Raw genomic sequence first — 10,840 nt, 5'->3', positions numbered from 1 at the left:
GGAACATCAGTAGTAACACATCATTCACAGCATGGTTGTCTGGTGGATGTTGCACTGCTGGATCCTCACTTGGTTGAGCACCACCAACCTCACCATCAGCACAGGAATGGTCCAGGTCTTCACTGGCCAGCTGGATGGCTCTATTTTTGAAGCCTATGAGGATCTTGATGTCGGGCATTTCTCCACCAGTTTGCAACCGCTTCTCCTTGGTGTGTGTCAGCTTGTCCTGCATGAATAGAGATGGAGAGAATGTAAGCAGGATGCCTGCCAGGCCAGATGATAAGTATGCCTGGCATGTGTGGATGGTGAGTGGTCCCATGGACAGGATGAGGACAATGAAGGTATGCACTCCTCAGACTGCAAAGCATAATGAAGGAGCCCGTCCGCCTTCAGTCAAAGGTGACATTTCTGACATGCCAACGCACCAAGGTTAACACTGGTAGGATGGCAGCCACCCTGGATATCTTGTTCCAGGACATCGGTCCTGTACTGCTGCACGTGCTGAAGTCCATCGCTGATACCATAGTTGGCCCCCAACAGTGTCAACGCGAGAGGGGTGTGGGGCAGCTCAATCTCACTCCAACTTCCCCTTCTCCTCAAGGAGTCAGCCAGGGGCCCTAGGACTCCCATATGGAGGAGAGTCACCAGGTGCACACCCTGGGGCCACCCATCCAAGTGACTCCAAGAGTAGCCTCTTCTTGACACCCCGGCAAATCCAGCTCCACAGGCCAAGGATAGTGCCACTGCCACACAGCAGGACCCCGAAAGTCGGCCAGGGCCCTCCAGGTCTCAGCCCTCAAGAGGATGCCTGTCAGGTCATCACAGACAGGGTGTAGCAGTCAGCAGGCTGCCTCCACCTCCGCTGTGGATGTTGGGGGAGCACCAAGACGTAACGGCAGGGTTAGGAAAGTTAAAAAAATGTATTTGCACAGCCTGGACACAGGTGTTAATCCCTTGTACATAATGTTCACTTTTTAAATAAACTACTAAGAATGTCTCCTTGCCTATGGCTCCTTGTTCTGATGAGCAGTGTTCATGTCTCTCAGATATGAAACCTTGGTCCCTGCACAGGTTAAAGGCAGCTGTCTCAGTCCAGGACCTCTTCCCTGTGCTTTGTGCAACATTCCCAGAACACTGATGACGTGCCATCACTGTCACTGACACACCAGTAATGCCTGATCTCAATGGAACTTATCACTGCTGCCAGAATGTCCTGGGCTGGCAGCACAGGGTTCTTTCATTCTCTCTGTGTGCTCCTGGCACCTTTGAGGGGTGGCTGGCCCTGTCATCTCATCAGTGTCTGTATCTTGTGACAGTGTGGTCCTGAAGGGTTCATCTCATGAAGGATGCCATAGGACCAGAAGAAGTTAAAGTTTCCCTGCTGCATCTCCATGATATGACCCTGTTCACAGAGCGCAAGCGAGCTGCCATCAGCCAGACAGGAGTCAGACATTCATATAAGCCATGTGAGGATCTATGGAATGTCCCCACTGCATGTCGTCAAAATCCTCCTGGAATGTAGGGACTATGGGCATCCGCTGGTCTCAATCCCGAAGCCTTATCACAGAGGGTATTCACGCTGCCATCAGCCAGACAGGAGTCAGACATTCACATAAGCTATGTGAGGATCTATGGGGTGTCCCCATTGCAAGTCATTATCATCCTCCTGGAATGTAGGCGCTATGGGCATCCACTGCGTCTCCATGACAGGAGCCATATCACAGAGGATGTGTGTACTGCCATCAGCCAGATAAGTCAAACGTTCACAGATGCAATGTGAAGAGGATCTATACTGCTTCCACACTGAATGTTGTCATTATCCTCCATGAATCTAGTAACTATGAGGGCCTCCCGAGTGTGCCTGCCTCATCTGGCCAGTGTGAGAGCCTCATCGCTGGCATCCGTTGTCTTCAAGGGCTTCCTCACGTTCACCCCCATTGACGTCCTCTCATCAGAGGAGACCTCCAGCTCCTCCTTCTCACCCTCAGCCAACTCACCTCCCCATTGCAGTGCCAGGTTGTGAATGGCACAGTAGGTGACAATGATACATGACACCCTCTGTGGACTGTATTGCAGGGCTCCACCAGACCGGTCAAGGCACCGGAACCTCATTTTCAATAGTCCAATGGTTTGCTCAACCAAGATGCAAGTCGCAGCACTTTGAGGTCACTTTGCTGTATCTAAGTCTGCCTCACGCATGTCACCAGCCACGTCCTCTGTGGGTAGCCCTTTTCCCTGAGAAGCCACCCCTGCAGCCTCTGTGGACCCTGGAAGACGTCAGGGATCTGAGACCTACTGAGAATGTAAGAGTGGTGGACTCTCCCTGGCAATCATGTGCAGACCTGAAGGATGCATTTGCGATGGTCACACACCAGCTGAACATTCAGCAAGTGTTGATGCAGCTGACCGTGTGTTGCGATGGAGATCTGAACACCACGTGAGTGCAGTCAATGGCATCTTGTACCTGTGGGAAAACTGAGATCTGGGAAAATCCCAGTAATCTTGCTTCCTGGCTTTCCTGACCCCAGCTGAAATGCACAAAGTTGTGTGCCTTCACGAAGATGGCGCCCGTGACCTTATAAATGCATTTGTGCTTGGAGGCTTGTGATATCCCACAGAGGTCACCTGTGGATCTCTGAAAGGAGCCACTGGCGTAAGAATTGAGCACTGCTGTCACTTTCAAGGCCACCGGCAGTGGATGCCCTCCATGTCTCCGTGGCACCAAATCCTGCAGCAGATGGCAGATGTGACCAACCAGTTCCCTGGACATGTGCAGTCTCTAGTGACAATGGTTCTCGGTCATCTGCAGGAATGACAAGCACTGTCTATCGACCCTGGGTCTAGCGAGGCGCCGACCAGTGATGGCTCGCTTTGGCTCTTCAGCAGCATGCACAGGAGCCTCAACTGCCCCATCTTCCTGAGGGTTCTGCTCCTCCTTCTGCCCAGCCAACCATCTTTGTCATTCTCCTCCCTTTCATCTTCGCTTTTTGTAAGCCAAGAGACATACAGCTAGGTCACCAGACTCCATGCTCCTGGTGTACTCAGAAACTCTCTTGGTTAAGTCTGAAGGCTTCTTAATGCATCCCAAAGAGTGCTGGTCACCACTTGGATCACCAGAGTTTAGTGTGCTGCATGGCTGCCCAAAACCGCACCCACCTGACTGATTGGCAGCAGCTTTGCCCACTGGACTGCATGCTGTGCTCTCAGCTCAGACACAGGCATTCTCCTAACCCACACTGCAAGGATGCACTGTTAGCTTGAACCATGGGGGAGATTGGTCCAAACCTGAATGATGACATTGTAAGGGGCTGTTAATGCCTCCACCAGTGACTGCTACACAGCCAGCTTTCGTGAGGAGATTATACAACATACCCAGTCCTCCAACTGTTCTGCAGTCCACTGAAATGCTCATTAGTTTGCAGTCTGTGCTGGCGGGGGGGGAGGGGGGGTGGTGAAAAGCTCTGGAGTATTTAGTGGCACTTTCAGGCCTCTGAGTAGCTTAAGTGGGCGGATAAGCTAGAGGCCCAACTCCAAGCATTTCAATGTGGCTGCACCTGAACTGTCTCTCATCTGCGGAGGAATAGTCACTTTTTACAAGGCTTCCCTAATGTTTCCCTCCCCGCAGCCACACCCCCCCTCCTCCGTACATGCTTGTGCACTACCATCAACCGCAGTGCAGCCCTTGTCCTGGCACCGCACTGTCAGCCATCCAGGAAAATGCAGCTTTCCTGTGCCCTCGCCTGAATGTCGGCATCTCAACCTTGAGGTTCAACAGGCGATCCTTGTGAGCACTACGCAAAGTTACTGAGCATTCACCTCCGAGTTTCCCTCAAAGTGCAGCTCACCAGGTGCATGCCTTATAAAAACTGTTATGAAACATTTCAGTGTGCAATCACATTGATGTGCCTGAATGATCCAGTGGGGAGGGCGAGCAGGGCTTATAATGATATGCAGTTGTATTACAATGAAGGTACCAATGTGCAGCAGCGGGAAACACGGCCCGCCATTGGCAGGCAGAGCAGATGATTGCAAACATATTTCACGATGTCATGAAAGCGATTTTTGGCACTCCTACTTTGTTGTCCTCTCACGCCCACCATGATGCCAGCGCCAGTGAGCACAGAAAATTCTACCCTATGTGTTTCTATCGGAAGTGTGCACAATCATTGGAAGGCCACACTGACTGGCCAGGCAGCAGTTCATGGTTTCAGAAATGAAGTGTTGGAGTGAGGAGGCAGGTGTTGGGGTGGAAAGCAGGAGGTCAATGGTCACATCATCTGCAGTTTGCACTTCATGCTCGCTAGCAGGATGAGGGTGAAGTGAGATTTGAGATGTATAAGAGAGGTATTTACTGTCATACTCAATGTTCTCAGTGTTGCCATTATCAATGATCTCAGAAACTGCTGGCCCAATAATTCACTGCCCTACTTCCTCTAAGGGACTCAAGAGATAGAATACTGCCTGTCACCACCCTTTTATTACCTCCTCTTAATTACCCCCCAATCTGCTGCAAGAGAGAGTGAAGAGCATAAACACAAGATGTTTGTGTGATGTGCCTGCCGTAGCTGAATAGCAGAAGTAGGTGGAAGCTGTAAGATTTGGGTGTGAGGCTTACATCAATGGTAAATGTGTGAGGGTGAGCTGGAACATCTGAATATTAGGCATGGCTCCTGATTGCTAGAGATTGTTAAGGGTGTTGTGGGTTGGTGGAGAGGTGAGGTGTTGAAGTGGATTGAGCAGTGTGTGAAATTATTAATGCAGTTGGGAGGAAATGGCACTCAAAGATGCATCAATGACCTTGACCAGTCAATGTGAGGTCATTGAGCTTTGTTAGGCACAGCAGCTAGGTCCTCAGAGGCCTCATTCTTGATTTGAGCTCCAGGGCTACCTGCTCCCATTCTCTTCATAGCATGAGCCTGGAGGGTCTCCCTAGTGCCTTGTTCTTCATTCCTTTGTGGGATGTGGGCATCACTGGCTGGGCCAGCATTTATTGCCCACCCCCAAGTGCCCTTGAGAAGGTGGTGGCGAACTGTCTTCTTGAACCGCTGCAGTCCATGTGGTGTAGGTACACCTACAGTGCTGTTAGGGAGGGAGTTCCAGGATTTTGACCCAGTGACAGTTAGGGAATGCTGATATATTTCCAAGTCAGGATGGTGAGTGACTTGGAGAGGAACTTGAAGGTGGTGGTGCTCCCATGCTTCTGCTGCCTTTGTCCTTGTAGTTCGTAGAGGCCACAGGTTTGGAAAGTGCTGTTGAAGGAGACTTGGTGAGTTGCAGCAGTGCATCTTGTAGATGGTGCACACTGCTGCCACTATGAATCAGTGGTGGAGAGAGTGGATGTTGAAAGTGGTGGAAATATAACGTCTCTCCTGCTCTCCATTCCCTGGACAAAGGCCTCCAGTGCTGCAACAGAGAACCTGGGAGCCTGTTGCTCCATTCAGAATCTTATTCCTTCTCTGAAACACTTATTGTTACTGTTCCACCAGTTTGCAGCCTGAAAGCATATTTTCTTTAAGAGATGCAGACTGTCTTTAAGAAGTGTAGTCAAGCTGTAACGCGTGCTAGCAACACACATACTTGGACCACTTGCTAAGCATGGAGCCAGTCAGCAGGGCATTTAGCATTGGGCTGCATGTTACAATCATGGTGATCAGCAGGAAACATAAAGCTTGCAAGTTGTCTGCATCATCTGATCGGTGCAGCGTAATTGCAATCCCAACACATGAAAACCAGTGCTGTGCAATTATTAGTCCTCTGATTAAAATAGGCATAATAGCATAGCATGGACTAAAGCTCTGGAGGCATGGCAGCTGTGAGGATTTAACTTCAATGATTTAATAAATCTGCACAGTGTAGAAGACTGTAAATCAAGAGTTTCTTACAATGGGCTGCCTTTAAAGAAGGGATAGTTGAAGTACAGTCAAGGTATATTCCTACAAAGGGAAAAGATAGGACAAACAAACCCAGAGCTCCCTGGATGACGAAAGAGATAGAGATTAAGAAGAGTCAGAAAAAATGCACTTAGGACAGATGTCACATAGATAATAAAATTGAGAACCTAACTGATTATTTACCTTTCAGAGGGGAATTAGAGAGAAATAAGAGAATTCAGAGGGAAATAAGAGAAGCAATGAAATAGTATGAGAAGAACCTGGCAGCTAACATAATAGGGAATCCAAAATCCTTCTACTGGCATATAAATAGTCGAAAGGTGGTAAGAGGAAGAATGGAGCTGATTAGAGACTAAAAGGGGGATTTGCGCATGGAGGCATGAGGTATTAAATGAATGCTTTGCATCTGTCTTTGCCAAGGAAGAAGATGCTACCGAGGTCATGATGAAAGAGAAAGTAGCTCAGAAACTTGAAGGGCTTTAAATTATTGGATTGGCTGTCTGTACTTGAAGTTGTTAAGTCACCAGGACCAGATGAGATGCATTCAAGGCTACTGAAGAGTGTGGAAATTACAAAGGCACTGGCCATAGTTTTCCAATCTTTCTCAGAGGACTGAAGAATTGCAAATGTTACACCCTTGTTCAAAAAAGGGTATAAAGATAAGTCCAGCTATAGGCCAATCAGTTGGTGGGGAAGCTTTTAGAAACAATAATTCAAGACAAAATTAATAGTCACTGGGCAAATGGGAAGTAATTAAGGAAAGCCAGCATGGATTCGTTAAGGGTAAATTGTGTTTAACTAACTTGCTTGAGTTTTTTGATGAGGTAACAGAGACAGTTGATGAGGTAATGTTGCTGATGTGATGTACATGAACTTCCAACAGGCATTTTCAAAGGATAAAATGCCACCCAACAGATTTGTGAGCAAAGTTAAAACTCATGGAATAAAAGGGACAGTAACAGGATGGATACAATATTAAGATAAAAGCAAAATAACTGTAAATCTGAAATAAAAAGAGACAGTACTGGAAATACTCAGCATGTCTGGCAACATCTGTGGATAGAGAAATAGAGTGAACCTCTTGAGTCCATATGACTCTTCTTCAGAGCTGGATACAAAATTGGCTGAGTGACAGGAAATAAAGAGAAGTGATGAACGGTTGTTTTTTGGACTAGAGGAAGCTATTGACTAGAATTCCCCAGGTATCAATGTTAGGACCCCTGCTCTTCCTGATATATATTAATGACCTAGACTTTAGTATAAAGGACATAATTTCAAAATTTGCACATGATATGTAAGCATTGTGAACCATGAGGAGGATAGTGTAGAACTTCAAAAGGACATAGACAGGTTAGTGGAATGAGCAGGAAAGTGGCAGATGAAATTTAAGACAGAGAAATGTGAAGTAATTCATTTTGGTAGGAAGAATGCAGAGAGACAATATAAAATAAATGGTACAATTCTAAAGGGCGTGCAGAAGCAGAGGACCTAGGTGCATACGTGCATTAATTATTGAAGGTGGCAGGACAGGTTGAGAGTGCGGTTAAGAAAGGATATGGCATCCTGGGCTTTATCAATAGTGGCATAGAGTGCAAAACCAAGGAAGTTATGTTACATCTGTATAAAACACTAGTTCTGCCTCAACTGGATTATTGCGTCCAGGTCTGGGCACCACACTTTAGGAAGCATATGAAGACATTAGTGAGGGTGTAGAGAAAATTCGTGAGAATGGTTCTAAAGATGAGGAACATTAGTTATGTAGAAAGATTGGACAAGTTGGGACTGTTTTCCATGGAGAAGGGAGGCTGAGAAGAAATTTGATAGAGTTATTCAAAATCTTGAGGGATCTAGATTTCCAACTGTATGGGTTTGTTTAAATACACTGATGTTGCATATGGGAGAATAACTACATGGGGCTACAAAAGCTTTGTCACAATCTACTCCAGTGCATTTTTACTCTAATGTATTTTTAATTCCTTGATCTGATATATTTAAAGCAGATTTTACATTAAGATTATATAACTAATCTGTACAGGAATGAGATTCTCCTGTACTGCTCAGCCTAAATTAATAATGGTGCTGATCAAATCATCTTGTGATTGCAGGCTTCTGAATTATTCTACCCAGAAACCTATTACTCTGAGACACAATGGTCTGGAAATCTTTTGAGCACACCCAAGCAACTGGGAGCAGAAACATGGAATATGCTGTATTTGGAAAAGTAAAACAATTTTTATTACTGCTTTATGATGTTTTACCAGTGGGCAGAATCATCAATGAAGTTCAATGTCCTCACAAGTGCGGTAGCAGGCATGAAAAAAGACCATTCACCTCCCAGCCACAATGGTGGGTTTTCGCACCGTATCATCCCCTTCCTACCTCATAAATTATGCAGTCACAGGAAACATGCCAGATCACTGGCGGCCGGCCTCCAATTGGCCTGCCGTGCCGTTACCTTGCCACTTCCTCATGCTGGGCACCATATTTAAAATGCAGCTAAGCACACACTTCTCAATGCTTGCAGCCCAGGACAGCTCCAGTAAAGACATAGCCCTGAAAATCAGGAAGAGTGCCCTGATTCAGTGACACATCCCTGGGGCACCTTCTGGGTGCCATGGAAGCCTGCCATGCGCCTTGCTCATACTCTCTCCATCCATCTTTAGAAACATAGAAAATAAGAGCAGGAGTAAGCCATTTGGCCCCTCTAGCCATTCAGTGTGATCATGGCTGATCCACTATCTCAACACCATACTCCTACTCTCTCCCCATACCCCTTGATGCCTTTAGTTTCTAGAAATCTATCTATTTCCATCTTAAATATATTCAGTGACTTGGCCTCCACAATCTTCTGTGGTAGAGAATGCCACAGGTTCACCACCCTCTGAGTGAAGAGATTTCACCCCATCTCAGTCCCGAACGGCCTACCCCATATCCTGAGACTGTGGCCGGGATTTTCCGTGCCCACCAACATTGGACATGCTCGGTGGCGTGAGCAGACAATATGGCGAGAAGGCCAACAATCAGTTTCACAACATCGTGAAACCAGCTTGCAATTGTCCTCTCCGTCTGCCGATGGTGGCACGTACCTCCCTATCGGACTTTGAGAGCCTCATTGTATTACATCAGCATATCATTTATAAGGCCAGCCCACCGGACTCATCCGCCCTCTGCTGGATCATCCTCTCATGTCATCAGGAAAACACACCGACATATTTCACAACAGCATAAATAAGGTGTGCACTTGGCGGGCTGCACTTCACTCAGGATTTCAAGGTTTGTTTGCCTACCTTGCTTCGGTCAACACTCACAGTCATCAGCGCCAGGCTTCACAGAAAGAACCACATCACTTTGAGGGGGGTTCACAGGCAGGTCTCTACCTATCAGATCAGCCACATGTGGGTGGCTTTTCAATGGCTGCACGGCTACAGTTGGCTTAGCAAAGGGGGAGAAGTGGCCTCAGGCAAGGAAAGAGGCTGCAGGACGAGAGCTGTACTGGGGAAGGAGGGTACTCCAGGGTGTATTTGGGGGGCATATGTTGATTTGTGCAAGTGATTTCAAGATGGTGAGGGCTGAGGAGGCAATCTCCAGAGGAGATGGGGCAAGATGGACATATGAGGGTATGTGTGTGAGAATGGGTGGTGATGTCCCTTGAGCTGGCAGTGAGTGAGATGCTAGTGAATCGGCTTGAGTGTGTGAGTTTAGAGTGATAACCTGGCTGCATGAATGAGATCATTCATCCTCTATCTGCATTGGATGGCCAACCTCTCCTGTGCAACATTGGCATCGATCACCACTGTCATCGAGCCTGAGTGGTAATGTAGCTGCCCCACCTGCAGCCAGAGCGAGGGTAGAGGACATCGCAGTGGGCCTCCATGGCGTCCAAAAGATTCTCGAGGGCTGCAGCCTTCTTCCCTTTCGGGGCCATGTCTTTTTTGTTGCAGTCTTGGGCTGGAAGCACTAAGCACAGCTGTACTTTAAATGTAATGGCGGTTATGATGAAGCGGCGAGGTCACGGCGTAGCAAGCGAATTGGAGCTCACCCACCATTGAAATGGTGTGTATCCCAGAAATGCACAATTAATGCGGCAGGTTTGGGACAATTCGGCGTGAAAAGCCACCATTGCGGCCAGTGGGTAAAACATCGTTTTACCTGCCCACTACCATACTTAGTGCAAATCTGGGACGATTCCGCCCTGTGACCCTTTGTTCTAGAACCTCCAGACAGGGGAAACATCATCCCTGCATCTAGTCTGTCCAGGCCCTGTCAGAATTTTATATTTTCAATGAGATCCCCTGCATTCTTCTAAACTCCAGTGAATACAGGCCTAATCGACCCAATCTCTCCTCATACGACAATCCTGTCATCCCAGGAATCAGTCTGGTGAAACTTCACTGCCCTCCCTCAAAGAAGTATATTCTTTGTTAGGTAAAGAGAACAAAACTGCACAATACTGCAGGTGTGGTCTCACCAAGGCCCTGTACAGCTGCAGTAAGACATCCTTGCTCCTGTACTCAAGTCCTCTCGCAATGAAGGCCAACATACCATTTGCCCTCCTAACTGTTTGCTGCACCTGCATGCTTGATTTCAGTGACTGGTGTACAAGGACACCCAGGTCCCTTTGTACATCAACATTTCTGAAACTATCACCATTTAAATAAAGCTCTGCCGCTCTGTTTTCCCTACAGGAGTGAATATCTTCACACTTATCCACGTTATACTGCATCTACCATGTATTTGCCCATTTACTCAACTTGTCTAAATGGCCTTGAAGCCTCTTAACACCCTCCTCACCACTCACATTCCCACCAAGCTTCTTGTCGTCAGCAAACTTGGAAATATTACATTTGGTTCCCTCATCCAAATCATTGATATATATTGTGAATAAAAACAAAAAACTGCGGATGCTGGAAATCCAAAACAAAAACAGAAATACCTGGAAAAACTCAGCA

Source organism: Carcharodon carcharias, chromosome 16 (genome assembly GCF_017639515.1).
Source record: "Carcharodon carcharias isolate sCarCar2 chromosome 16, sCarCar2.pri, whole genome shotgun sequence".
NCBI classification, from domain to species: domain Eukaryota; kingdom Metazoa; phylum Chordata; class Chondrichthyes; order Lamniformes; family Lamnidae; genus Carcharodon; species Carcharodon carcharias.
Note: the sequence above shows the minus strand (reverse complement) of the source record.